Below are 12,787 nucleotides of genomic sequence, written 5' to 3' on the forward strand. Positions count from 1 at the left end.
AAGAAGTTTTATGTGTAGAACATTTTAAAAATTCATCAGATTATTAAAGGCAAAATAAATGATTAATGATAATTTTGGAAGGTTAATGTGAGCTAGACTTAAGCAAACTTTGGTTCATTTGTGTTCATTGAATGTTTCGGAAACGACCAAAAAATGTAAATGGCCTTCACTCAAGTTTGAGTGTTTAAAGTTGAAAGATGTGCTCTACTAAAAGTTATAGTAATTCTAACCTCACATTGAAATGAGACAGTATTCCTTGTTATACAGGCTGAATTTGAAGATTAGAGAGGCCCTAATGTTTACTTATGAAAGGTAAAGGGGCATAGGTTTTGTAATTAAGATGACCAGACAGCTAAAAGCTGTGATGGGAGGTATGGACTGCTCCTATTTATAGTCTTAGAAAATTGACCTTTAGGTCTCTATCCGTATTGGCAATTATTAGAAGAAAGTTACACCCTTTTGAAACTACAAAAGCTGTCTTGGAATTTCCCCCTCTTCTCCCTATTTATGTCCCCTTAGAATATTTTAGGGAGCCTATAATTATTTTCTAACCAAGGAAAAACTTAAGTCTCTTTAAGAAGCAATTACTTTTCATAACATCAGATTGAATAACCCACCTTGCTGTTCAGCCCACATCCTACTGGAAACAAAAGGTAAGAAACCCATTTTCTGGTTCTTGATTGTTTGGGTCTGAATTTTGTTTTTAAAACTAAGCTAAGTTTAATGTTTTTAAAAATGCTGTTTGGAATATGAATAGATTCCCCATAAAATGATTTTTCCTAAGTTTTATGCTTTAGTAAATATTCAGTGCTCACATCTGCATCATAGTGCTTGCGTTTAATATGATTTATTGTAGAATCTCAACTTTTCTTGGTGTTGTCTTTGAAACATTGTCTTGGTCATTAGGGCTGGTGTTTTCACATTTCTGTGGTCAAGGTGAATTTCTTATGTGTGCCTTTTTGCTTACTTTGTATATGAATTTTGTAATTTAAATTGCAAGTAAGTTATATATATGTATTTACCATAAATAGTATTAAAAGATGAAAAATTGTTAGACTGAAGTTCTGTTGTAACGTAACCACTATTATTTCCATCACAGTATGAAGAGTGCAAACGCAGAAAACAGATTACAGTCTCATCCATTTTTTGAAATCCAAAAACTATGAAAACAAAAGATTTTGTTGTTGAGCTAATTAAATGTGAACCCTGACCAGAATTGCTGCCTTCATTTTGCACTTAGTGTGACTAAACTGTTTCCTGTTGAACTTCATTATTCATTGCACAGTTGCCACGGACTTTGCTGAGGGTTTTATGTAATACAGGGTATATATGTACCTTATAAAGTGCATACAGCTCTGAATCCCAGATATGTCTGTCTCCAAAGAGTTCATATAAGGGATTGTAGGAACTGTGCTAGCATACACAGGCCTAATGCTTTTGTCTGTAACTGGGGTGTCTTGACTGAAAAACCTGTTATTGTGAATCCTTTACTGATTGAATTTTAAGTTCCCCCATCTTTTTAGGCTGAAGCAGCCACAAGAAAAAAAGGTATGGCCCACATTTCTTTACATTCTGTTGTAATAGTGGACTCAACAATTATATCCCATTGAAGCAAATACTCAGGCATCCTAGAGTGTACAATACAACATTCTTTTGAGTTATTGTTTCTGTATCAGTGCTTAAAGGAACATTGATCAATTAGATCCTATAGGAAAAGCTGGGATTGGCATGAAGTAAAGAGATTATAAGGAAACATCTGTTCATTATGTCTATCTTGATTGTCTATTGAATGAATAGTAATGCTGCCAAAAGTAACTTGCTTTAAACAAACCCCAAGAGATTATAGTATACTTAAACCAGTACTTATTCCTGTTATTGAGACCTTTACAGTGCTTCTTGGTAGCTTTGAAAGCTAATGCCTAACAACCCTGAGGGTGGTTGTGAGCTTGTAGTGATTAAAGGAAGGATTTTTTAATTATTATAAAAATCACTCCGTGCTTCATTAATGCACAGAATAAAAATTGAATGACTCTTTGTCATAGAAGTTAATTTAGGCAGATATAACATTTGTAATTTACAACATTTTAATAGGTGCTAGGCTGGGATTTCAGGGGATGAAAAGTCATACATGACTTTTCATAAGAAGTTTACTATTTAGGTAAGCAAAACAACACTTAGTTCAGCTTGATACTCAAGCATCGGGTTAAAAAGCATCAGACTTCTGTCACCAGACAACTTATAAGTGCCAACTATTGGTAGAACTGTGGACATGAAAATAGTGGAAACAGCTTCTCTAGGATGCTATACTCATCTCCACCAAATGCACTTTGAACAAAAACAACTTGTAGAAATAGGTCTTAATTTTTTTTTTTTTTTTTTTTTTAAACAACATGCTGTACTGCTCTCCATTGGAGTAAGTGCTAGGGAAAATCACTTAGCCACTAGAGGGAGCTATAACACAAAATTAAGCAGGAAATAATCCCCATTATAGATACATACAACAAAGTGGAGACCAGCTAACTACCTTGATTCTCTGTATCAGCTCTAAAGTTAGATGGTTTGGGTAAGTTTTCTTGCAGCTTTACCTTTGTCTTCCCATCTTTTGTGCAAAATTCGTCCCCTTTTCAGCTTTTGCATCCATTTAGGTTTTCAGTAGAGTTTACCTTACAGTCACTCATTTTGTAACAAATCTAGGTTCTGGGACTAAGAAAATAACTGAAGACATAAGTCTGCTTGTTTTTCTGCCTACCTTGTATATCAGGTATGGAATAATAAGGCCATGAATGTGAGAATTGGGAACAGGAGTTAGGTGTGCTGGGGAAAACTAGACATAATAATTTGGTTATGAACTAGAAGAAATGAATATGCTTTTAGAGACCTGCAGTTTGCTTTTATGGAGTGACAGTTTCAGGTGTGATGATCTTATTTCTCAGTATTACTAAGAGGTTCTTAAAGTTTGTCTTAAAATCCTACTTCTGTGTCAACTTAGCTGTTTTCTATTTTCTAGACCTCACTTAAGTAGCAGGTTGTCTTGTGATCAAAAAGTCAGTACACACAGTAGTTAATGCCATATTAACAGCTGAAAATTACTGAGAATTTAACACTTTTTAGTATCTGTCATTCCCATCACCGCTTTCTCTCCAGGTTTCTTTTATAAAAAATGGAAAGGACACAAACTTGTCCCCTGTTTACAGTATAAATTGTCATTGAGAATACTAAACCTTTTAGGCCCACATGATGGGATTTAGTCATCCAGAAGACAGGTGTGGAACAACTGGCCTTAAAATGTTAATTTTAGAAAATCGGTCTGTTTCAAAGAATAAAGCACTAAAAGTGGACAAAGTGGACTTCTTGTGGGGGGAAAAATAATCAAGTTTACACAGTAGGGGATTTCCCTGCCTGCTAAGGTAACACTGAGTATCAAGGAAGGCTACAGAAGGTAGTTACTGTTAACTAGTAGTCTTGCTGCAAATTGGATTGACAGCTGAAAGGGCACTAACTAGATTGAAGCCTGTCTTTAATCCTGTAAATGTTAGCTTTGGTGTCTCTTTGATAATTTTTAAATAACTTTTGAAGACGCACTCTGAAGCCACAAATAGGCAAATGAAAATTCGGAATTCTCCTTGTAGAAAGAAAAGTGCTAAACCTGGAGATTGTAAAGTGCTAAGAAAAACCATGGTAGAATTGTTCCCTCAGGTGCTTTGTGTTAGAGGAGTCTTTATATGTCATTTTGGGATAAGCTTTCAACAATTATTAAGGCTTAATACATAAGACTATAGGATCAGTCAAGCAAAAGGGAAGGTATAACCTTTAGATAGGACTGGGAAATGCTGGGTGAATCTCTTCTACCCTTAACGGTGGCATGCCTAGAAATTTGAACTATAAAATAACACCAAGAGTGACATTCACATTTTTTTTTGTCTGTTTTTGACACAGGGTCTCACTCTGTCACCCAGGCTGGAGTGTAGTGGCACAATCTCGGCTCACTGCAACCTCCGCCTCCCGGGTTCAAGCGATTCTCCTGCCTCCCAAGTAGCTGGTATTACAGGTGCCCACCACCACACCTGGCTAATTTTTGTATTTTTAGTAGAGACAGGGTTTCACTATGTTGGCTCAGCTGGTCTCTGAACTCCTGATCTCAAGTGATCCGCCCGCCTCGGCCTCCCAAAATGCTGGGATTACAGGTGTGAGCCAGCGCGCCTGGCTGACATCCACAACTTAAGGCTAGAAATGTAAAATGTTGGTTCACAGTGTAACGAGCACATTCCAAAGAAAACTCAAATGGCTCCTTTGTACTCTAAAAATAGTAAATTTGCAGCAAGATGATAGTCAAGTTCTGTGTCTTCAGGGTGCCACCGCATCTATGATTGAGACTAACCTAGAGATTTGTTTACTTGCCAAATAGAGTTCTTCAAGATGCTGTTTGGATTTGTCTTCCCATCTCCAGTTGCCGTATCAGCATTTTTGTCTGTACCCAAATTCATATTACTGAAGTGTTAGAGCTGGTTTCAGTGACTCCAGTTTCTTAAAACATGTCACTCCCTTAATATGAGTTAACAATGGGTTATATTCTACCTTTCCAATTTATCCTGTTCTCAATCACATCTTCCCCTACCCTGGTTGATTTGGTAAATATATATATTTTTTAACTCTACAGACCCAGGAACTGAATATATTTATATTTCCCAATGAGCTAAATGCAGTGCTGATAGTTTTAATATTGATTGGCGAGATGGAAAGAATTTAGTACTCCCTAAAAGCAAAGCACTGTAGAAGTCTGTTTCACAAGCTATTCGTTAAATGCGTGGATTATTGGAGAAGGTATTTTAATACTAATAACTCCTCAGATGTGAAGCCAGAAAATTTGAATTAATCTAAATGCTAGTCTAAGTCCAAGTATAATTGAATAATTAAATGTTGCTCCCAGAATTGGTCTTGCAAAGTAAGACCAATTGTAAGACCAAATTAAGTGGTTTTGATGTAAGCTGTGCACACTTTCAGTACAGATAATCAAGAATTGATGACATTGTCTCCTAAAAGGCTAAGTAGTTGCCTCCTAGGTATCCTTTTTCAGTCATTCTCTTTTAAGCTTCTTACAGAGGAAGCTTTAAGTTGCCTCAGAATTTAGTGGTATTGCCTCAGTGAGAATTCCTGCATATTTCTCTTTGGGATGGAATCATTTTGGTTCTTTTTTTGTTTTTGGTAACTATTCATAAAGAGATTAATACATAACAATGTATTGTGAAGAGACTAGATAGTATGTATATTATTCCTTGGGTTGGGAGTCGTAAGCATTACTTCAGGACCCTGACCCTGGTCTTTAGGTTTATAGGATCAGCTAGCTTAAACAATTCTCTCAAAACCAAGAGACCCAGCATTCATACATTTTAACATTTAACACCCACACCATAAATCCCATAAGCAGCCCCATTCCTTTTGCCATTAAAAATCTCACCCTAATAATCACACCTAACGACTGAAGCATTCTTAAACTAATTGCATTGTTTCTTATTTGCTTTTCTTCATGTTTTAAAAAGTGTGCTGTATGTGCATGTGCTCACATGTTGCCCTTAAGCTGTTCTCTAGTTTAACATGTATGCTTTGTTTTTCTCAGCTACATAGTAAACTGAGAGCAAAGGCTGGGTTTTTTGTTTTGTTTTGTTGTTGTTTTTTTAGACGGCATCTTGCACTGTCACCTGGGCTGGAGTGCAGTGGCGCAATCTTGGCTCACTGCAACCTCCACCTCCTGGGTTCAAGCGATTCTCCTGCCTCAGCCTCCCAAGTAGCTGGGATTACAGGCACCTGCCACCACACCTAGCTAATTTTTTGTATTTTTAGTAGAGACAGGGTTTCACTATGTTGGCCAGGCTGGTCTCAAACTCCTGACCTCGTGATCTGCCCGCTTCGGCCTCCCAAAGTGCTGGGATTACAGGCATAAGCCACCGCGCCCGGCTCTCCAAAGGCTATGTTTTAAACTTTTTGATATTTCTTCTAAGATGTCCAGAATGCTAGTACCTGCACCTTAATAAATGTTTGTGAATACATTATTGAAATCTTAGGCAGGTGTGCCACATAGATTAAATCTGAGACACTGTGTTCTGTAGTCAGATCATGCATATTCTTAGAATAGTAACCTCAAAGGTTTATACCCTTGCTACCTTTTTTATATTTTTTGTAGAGACAGGGTCTTGCTCTGTTTCTCAGACTGTTTTTGAACTCCTGGGCTTAAGCAGTCCTCCCACCTTGGCTTCCTAAAGTGCTGGGATTACAGGTATGAGCCACTGCGCCCAGTCCTGATACTGTGGCTCATTTTAATTCTCACGTAGTATTTAGTTTCATTTTGCAGTTTGAAGAAATAGGCCCAAAGGTGTTAAAAGTGGCAGGCCCAGAACTTGAATCCAGGTCTTGTGATGAGAAATTCTTGTTTTACTATCACGTTGCTTTTTAAAGCCAGCCTGCTTTTTGCAGTTGGGAGGCCTCGGGGAGAAAAGTCTGACCCAAGTGAGAAACACCTGTAATATCTACCAGATGCCAGCAGGGTGTCCCATGGTGCTGTGTTTGATCCATGTTCTTACCCTGTGTGCTGAGGGTGGTTCTAGAGTGGGACTACATCTAGTCACAGTGGCCGTGTTCCAGAGCTTGGCAGCAAGAAAGAGGGATGCCTAGCTCCTTGGCTCTCCAGTGTGCAGTGCACAGCCAGCTCTCTCAGAGAAGCCCTGGCCCTCTTTTGACCACTACTATTGAGGCTGGCCCCACAGGAGGACAGGTCACACAGTGGCCGGGGCCTGGCTAGCCACTCAATAACTACGCAGCAGCCCCACAAAAAAATCATAGAAAAGAACCTGTGAGAGGTCAAATGTTTAAAACATCTGCATTTGTGTTGATAGCTGAGTATACACTTAAATTTGTATTAGTAACAGATCCACAAAAATGACCCGCTCTGGGAATTTAAGTTTTAAAAGCCAATGTGTGGTAACTTCCAGTTTCCAATAAAAATGTTTGCATTACACTTAGCCTACGTATACTATCTCTTAGGTATGAGTTTTTGTATTCAGCAACCCTAGTTGGTAATCTACAGTGTCAAAACTATCACTTATGTGAAAACAAATGAGCAAATAGCCCTTTAAAAATTTCCTTTCCCAGTGCTCGTTAAGCACTTTGTACAAATGTCTGTAACTTTTATAATTATTTCTTTGCAAGGCTTGGTTTCTTCGGTAGAGAAGATTCTTAGAAGTATCCCCAGTGACAGTACAGCTCCTGGCATTTAGTAGGTGCTCAGTAATTATTTTACTGAAATACTAATGCTTCCATAATAGTTCTGGCATAATTCTACACACAAGCCATTTTTCTAAGGAGAGTCAACATTAGAGAGGTCTTTGTTTTGTATTCAAGATGATTAAAATTAATTATGAACTGGGAAGTTAGTGCCTGGGGTGTCCTGGCTGGCCTTTGGAAATCTTCACTACATCTTTCTGGGTTGGAATTCTCACCACAGCCTGAACGTGGGGCTGTACCTGAGCTGTCTCTGAGTGCTGTCCATTTGATATATCGAGTACTGGGTGTTTACCAGGGCTCTTCAAGCCACTGGGAGAAACAGCTAAAGAGTAACCTACTGATTTGAGACGTGGATTTGTGCCCCGTCCCTTTCTCCTTGTTTCCCACAGGAGTTTTATCTCAAACTCCTAAACCATTTTTAAGGAGATCAATGGAACAAACTCCAAACCTACCCTCTAATAGTCAAGTTTACCTGAATTTTCTCAGTTCTCTCGGGGGAAGACTAGTCACACATTGTAGTACCAACTTGGACTCTTCATGTGCTTTTCTTAACTGATTAGAGCAACACCTCAGCTAAAGTGTATAGAACATACATGGGGCTTCATCAGGCTTCAGAATCAGTTTCACTAGATATGCTGTGTAGGAGGCCACGGAAAAATTACTGTAGGAGTAAAAGTCAGTTCTGATGTAAACAATCATTTTGTCCCATATTATAAATAAATTGGCCTGAAAATATCCTTTCATATGTGAGGAATAAGTATATGGTGCCTTTCTCCTTTAAAGTAGGAACTGCTAAAAGACAGGGATAACGTGTATTCTGTATTCCAGCACCCACAGTGTGTTTCTGGTCTTTGTACCAGGTGCTCAGGAAGTGTTTTCACTGGCTTGGGTTGACTACTTGCCATCTGCTCTCTGAGCATTTATTTCTGAATGAAAGGGGAGAAAGTGAAAGGAGAGGTGGGAAGAGGAAGCTGCAGAAATAAGAGGAAACAGCTGGAGGAGGGAGGTGAAGCTGAGGAGGTGGGACTTACTTAAGGTCAGTAAAACAAAAAGGTAGCAGAGGGCAGGGTCAGGCCCTGGGGGTAGAGGGCTAATTAACTTCTGTCAGCTAGTTGAATAGAGCCTTGTGTGCTTTGTTAGAGACCAAAGATACTTAAAAAAATCTAGATTCTTCCCTGTGTACCTTAATAATTGTTCATCGGGTCAAAATCTATCCTGTCCTCTAGGAATTCTGGTCTTCCCTCAGGCCTAGCAGAGAGCTTTCTGCCACTACTCAGGCAACCAAGGGTGAAGTGCTTCAAGTAGTATTTGTGGACAGCAGCAGGTAAGCTTGATGTGTTATTCACAGCTTAAAGAGTAAATGCTGAGTACAGCTGTTGTCCATGTGTAGAGCTTTTAATAAGCAGCTCAGCAGGCCCCTTCACCTGCTTTTATGCCTGGACCAGATGACTGAATGTAGAACTTTAGGCACTTTTTTTTTGAGACGGAATCTCGGTTTGTCGCTCAGGCTGGAGTGCAGTGGCACAATCTCGGCTCACTGCAAGCTCTGCCTCCCGGGTTCACGCCATTCTCTTGCCTCAGCCTCCCAAGTAGCTGGGACTACAGATGCCCACCACCATGCCCGGCTAATTTTTATATTTTTTAGTAGAGACGGGGTTTCACCGTGTTAGCCAGGATGGTCTCAATCTCCTGACCTGGTGATCCACCTGCCTCGGTCTCCCAAAGTGCTGGGATTACAGATGTGAGCCACCACATCTGGCCCTTTAGGCACTTTCTACTTCTCAAGGTCAAGAAACATCCTTTAAAAAGTTAATTCCCTTTTCTGGAGCCTAAGCCAGATCTTATCTAGGCCTTGTGTTGCCATCTGTTAGCATTGATTTCTGGAATGGAGCAGCTTTCTCAAAGTTTGGTCTTGTTAGTCATGAGGTCATGTCAGTGTCTTAGGTCACTGCTGCTCACCTTCCTTACCCAGGGAGTATACTGCATAGGTTTCTGAACACCTGTTTTCATTATTCACTGTTCTTCTCACTGCCAAGAATGGAGGGACCCTCAGTTGAAGATCAAATTGACTCTGAAGAAAAACTGGAGAGAGATGTTTGTCTTGGAGTTTGGATAGAGTATTCACTTGATAACATGTTTTTGCCCTGCCTTGCTCTTTACAAGAACATCTGGCCAGGCATTAACAATTAGTAAATTTTTTTGCATATGAACAGTATTTTTTTTCTGGTGATGTAGATGGGTACACATGACACTAACAGCATTGCTTAGTGTTATCCCTCTTAACTGGTGGGATGTATTTGGGGTGGAGGCTATAGCCAATGAGAAGAGGTTCGCCTCTGTACCCGAGAAACTTTGTGTAGGAATTTAGTTTATTTTTTTACTTTTTCTTTTTTTTTTTTTTTTTTTTTTACTATTTTTACTATTAGCACAATGCTATAATTGAGCTAATCTTTGTGGTTTGGTGCAGGACCACCAAGTTTGTGTGACCCATTACCTACTTTTTCCATGCTCAGCTATTACCCTGTCCTGGGGCATCTGAGGGCAGTAAGGAACAGGTGTCCAAAGGAGGAATGTTGGTGCCTATGAGTATGTTTTCCAGTTGTATTGAATTTCTTACTTGGTGTATTTTCGACTTGTCTTAGTTTCTTTCCTTGTGGTCTATGCTATTTTACTTGGGATTTGTTGGATATTCTCCCTGTTATTAAATAGTTGTAAAATGGAAGTTAGTTTTTCTATGCAAATGCTTTAATGGATGAAGCTGATAGGTTTAGCATTGATTTTTGCCAGTGTCCTTCAACGAGCATGAAGGTGATAAATGTGTTTCCATGGCTTTAGACTCATTTTTGAAGTCTTGGATTGTGTGAACATTCTTAGAAACAATAAAATGTTTTAATTAAAAGCCCTCGACTACCAGTTGAATTCAGTGTCTACTAGGAAAATGGGTAGATTTGTTACATTGTCCCTTTGCTCTCTATGACTTTGTTCCAGTTGTCAAGGAACTTAAATGGGTATTCAGGAAAAAGAATTCTTGTTTCCCTTTCCTCACCTTGCCAGTTAAATAACTCCTGGTGACACTTCAGGTGGTAGAATTGAAACACAAACCTGACTTCTGACCACATGGGTCAAAGGCAAAAGGCAAATGGCTTCAAAGCCCTTAGTGTGCTTATCCAGTTCAGGCAGTGAGGAGATAACTTCTGCTTTCCTCCCTGAGGAGTTTGGAGTATTTAAGGGGGGATGGGGGGGTGTCACTTTGAAAATATGTTGCTTTTTCTCCTGATTGTATTGAGGCTGATATGGAAGGGTTATTTCTTTCTGGCCAATACTTTTTGGTATTTCTAAATATTGCAATCTTGATTTTTACTATTAAATTTGTTAATTGTCAGTTCTGGCTTTTTTGCATAAAGAGTTGGTCCATTAACTTGCCAATTTGAAGCTTCTAACTAGAGATATTCCCTACTGAAAGTTTTGGATTTGTTTTTAGTTTGTGGAGCAGTCTTAGCTGGGGACAGGTAATTGACAACGACAGAGATACTTTCTTTTCCTAGGATTCTAAGTCTATAATCCACATCCTCAATGTATTCACAGGACTTTAAAATTCTCTCCAAACGAGGAAGGAAATATCCTGTTGCTTTCTAATGTTTACTAAAAGTTGTGTTTAGAACAACAGATTTTAATAGGCATCTTCCTTTGTTATGTGTCATTAGCCCTTTGCCCGTTTACCTTAGGGCTCTTTGAAGGAGAAATGGATGGGAGAAAACCTGTCACTTGGCGAAAGTGAAAGGAATAATTAACTGGCTCAGAGCTTATGTGCAGAGTTCCCAGCCCCAAAGTTAATCTAGAACCACTCGATAACACCAATAAAAATATTTATTTCACATCTGTTATATTTCTGGAAAATGTTCTAAGCATCTTACATATATTTCTCATTAAATCCACAGGTGACCATTGTGAGGTAGATATTTTGTTCTAATTTCCAGATGAGGAAGCTGAGACCCTAAAAGGTTAGGTGACAGGTTATATACAACTTGGAGTGTGGGAGGAGGAGAGAGGAACCTGAACAGGGCAAGTTGGGGATCTGACTTTTGTTTGGGTAGATGTAGGCACATTGTATTTTTGGCTTAGACGCTTTATTCATCATGGCTGAAGGTAATACCATTTATTCACTCACCGAAAATTGTTTACAATAATCAAGATGAATTTCCTGTCTTTGGACATCTGTCTTTTGACTGGACCCCAGTATATAGTCTGTGGAAGCTCACTTAAGGAGAGAGCTCCTTTTTGTTTGGTTAGAGAAATTGTCTGTCCTAAAAGTAGAAATAGCCCCTTCTAGGTAGGGATGGAACATTTGATCATATTGGTTTCATTATATTCCTCTAACAGTTGGAACCGATTGTTTTTGAGTACTTGTTTCAAACTTCTGAATATTTTCCTTCTGGAAAATAGCTCAGTGTTTAAAATTTAGATGAACTTAAAAGGTTAATTTTTTTTTTTAAAGAATGTTTGAGGAGCAATCAACAATTCTGATTTTGTCTTATGGATAGAAATAGAATTAGCCATTTTCCTCAAGAAAAGTAATTCTTCTGAATCTTAGCTCTTCAATAATGAGAACTGGCCTGTTTCCACTTGACCGCTAGTTCCTGTTAGTGGGAAACCCTTTCCCAGAGGTGCTGTGTGAAAGATTGCTGGGGAAAGGGTTTCTAGATCCCAGCATAACAAGTTCAAAAGAGTCCAGCGATATTGTCATTAGAATAGTGGTCTTCATTAAGTACTAGTTTTCGTAATCCTGAAGCTTCATTTTCACCAATTTGAAAGGCAGTAGGCTAGGGAGGAGAAGACTATGCAGGGAAGGAGGAAAACTCAGGAGTGCATCACAGAGACCTTGAGTGAGTTAAGGCAGGGAAGAAGCAGATTTGCTATCCAGTGAATGAAAATAAAAAGAATTCCATTGTCCAAGGTCAGAGCAAGAACACAAAGGTTTTAGTTTCTTTAGTTAATTCCTTAGGTTTGGACATTACAGGAGACATGGGGGTCACCCATAGCAATTTAGCTGATAAATGTATCAGAAACTCTTTCATCATTTTCTGTCCCCTCCTATCTTAGGCTGACCGGTTTCCTGATGTGTTACCTGCTTCTGCTACTGATCCAAACTGCAGAACTTCTCATTCATCCCCAAGGCCTCCAGGCAGTATCCAATGGGGAATCAGCTCTAAAAGGAACCAGACCAACGTTTTCCAGCCCCTTCATTCTGGTGACTGAGGGGAGGAAAGAATGGGAGGGGGTATTCTTGTCTAGTGGATGGAAAGGAAACACACTGTCAAATTACTGTATCTCCTTGGTTTTCTATTACAGTAGAATTCTCCAGCCATATTTTTATTGTCTATGGGGGAAGTTGGAGATGGTGACCTTGATTACAAGTGTCTGGAGGGGGATAAATGGAGGGGATAAGATTCACTTGGTTTTGGAAAACGTTAAAGTCTTAAAATGCGTCCATCTGAAGAATTTTTTCTAAAAC

Source organism: Pongo abelii, chromosome 19, assembly GCF_028885655.2.
Source record: "Pongo abelii isolate AG06213 chromosome 19, NHGRI_mPonAbe1-v2.0_pri, whole genome shotgun sequence".
NCBI classification, from domain to species: domain Eukaryota; kingdom Metazoa; phylum Chordata; class Mammalia; order Primates; family Hominidae; genus Pongo; species Pongo abelii.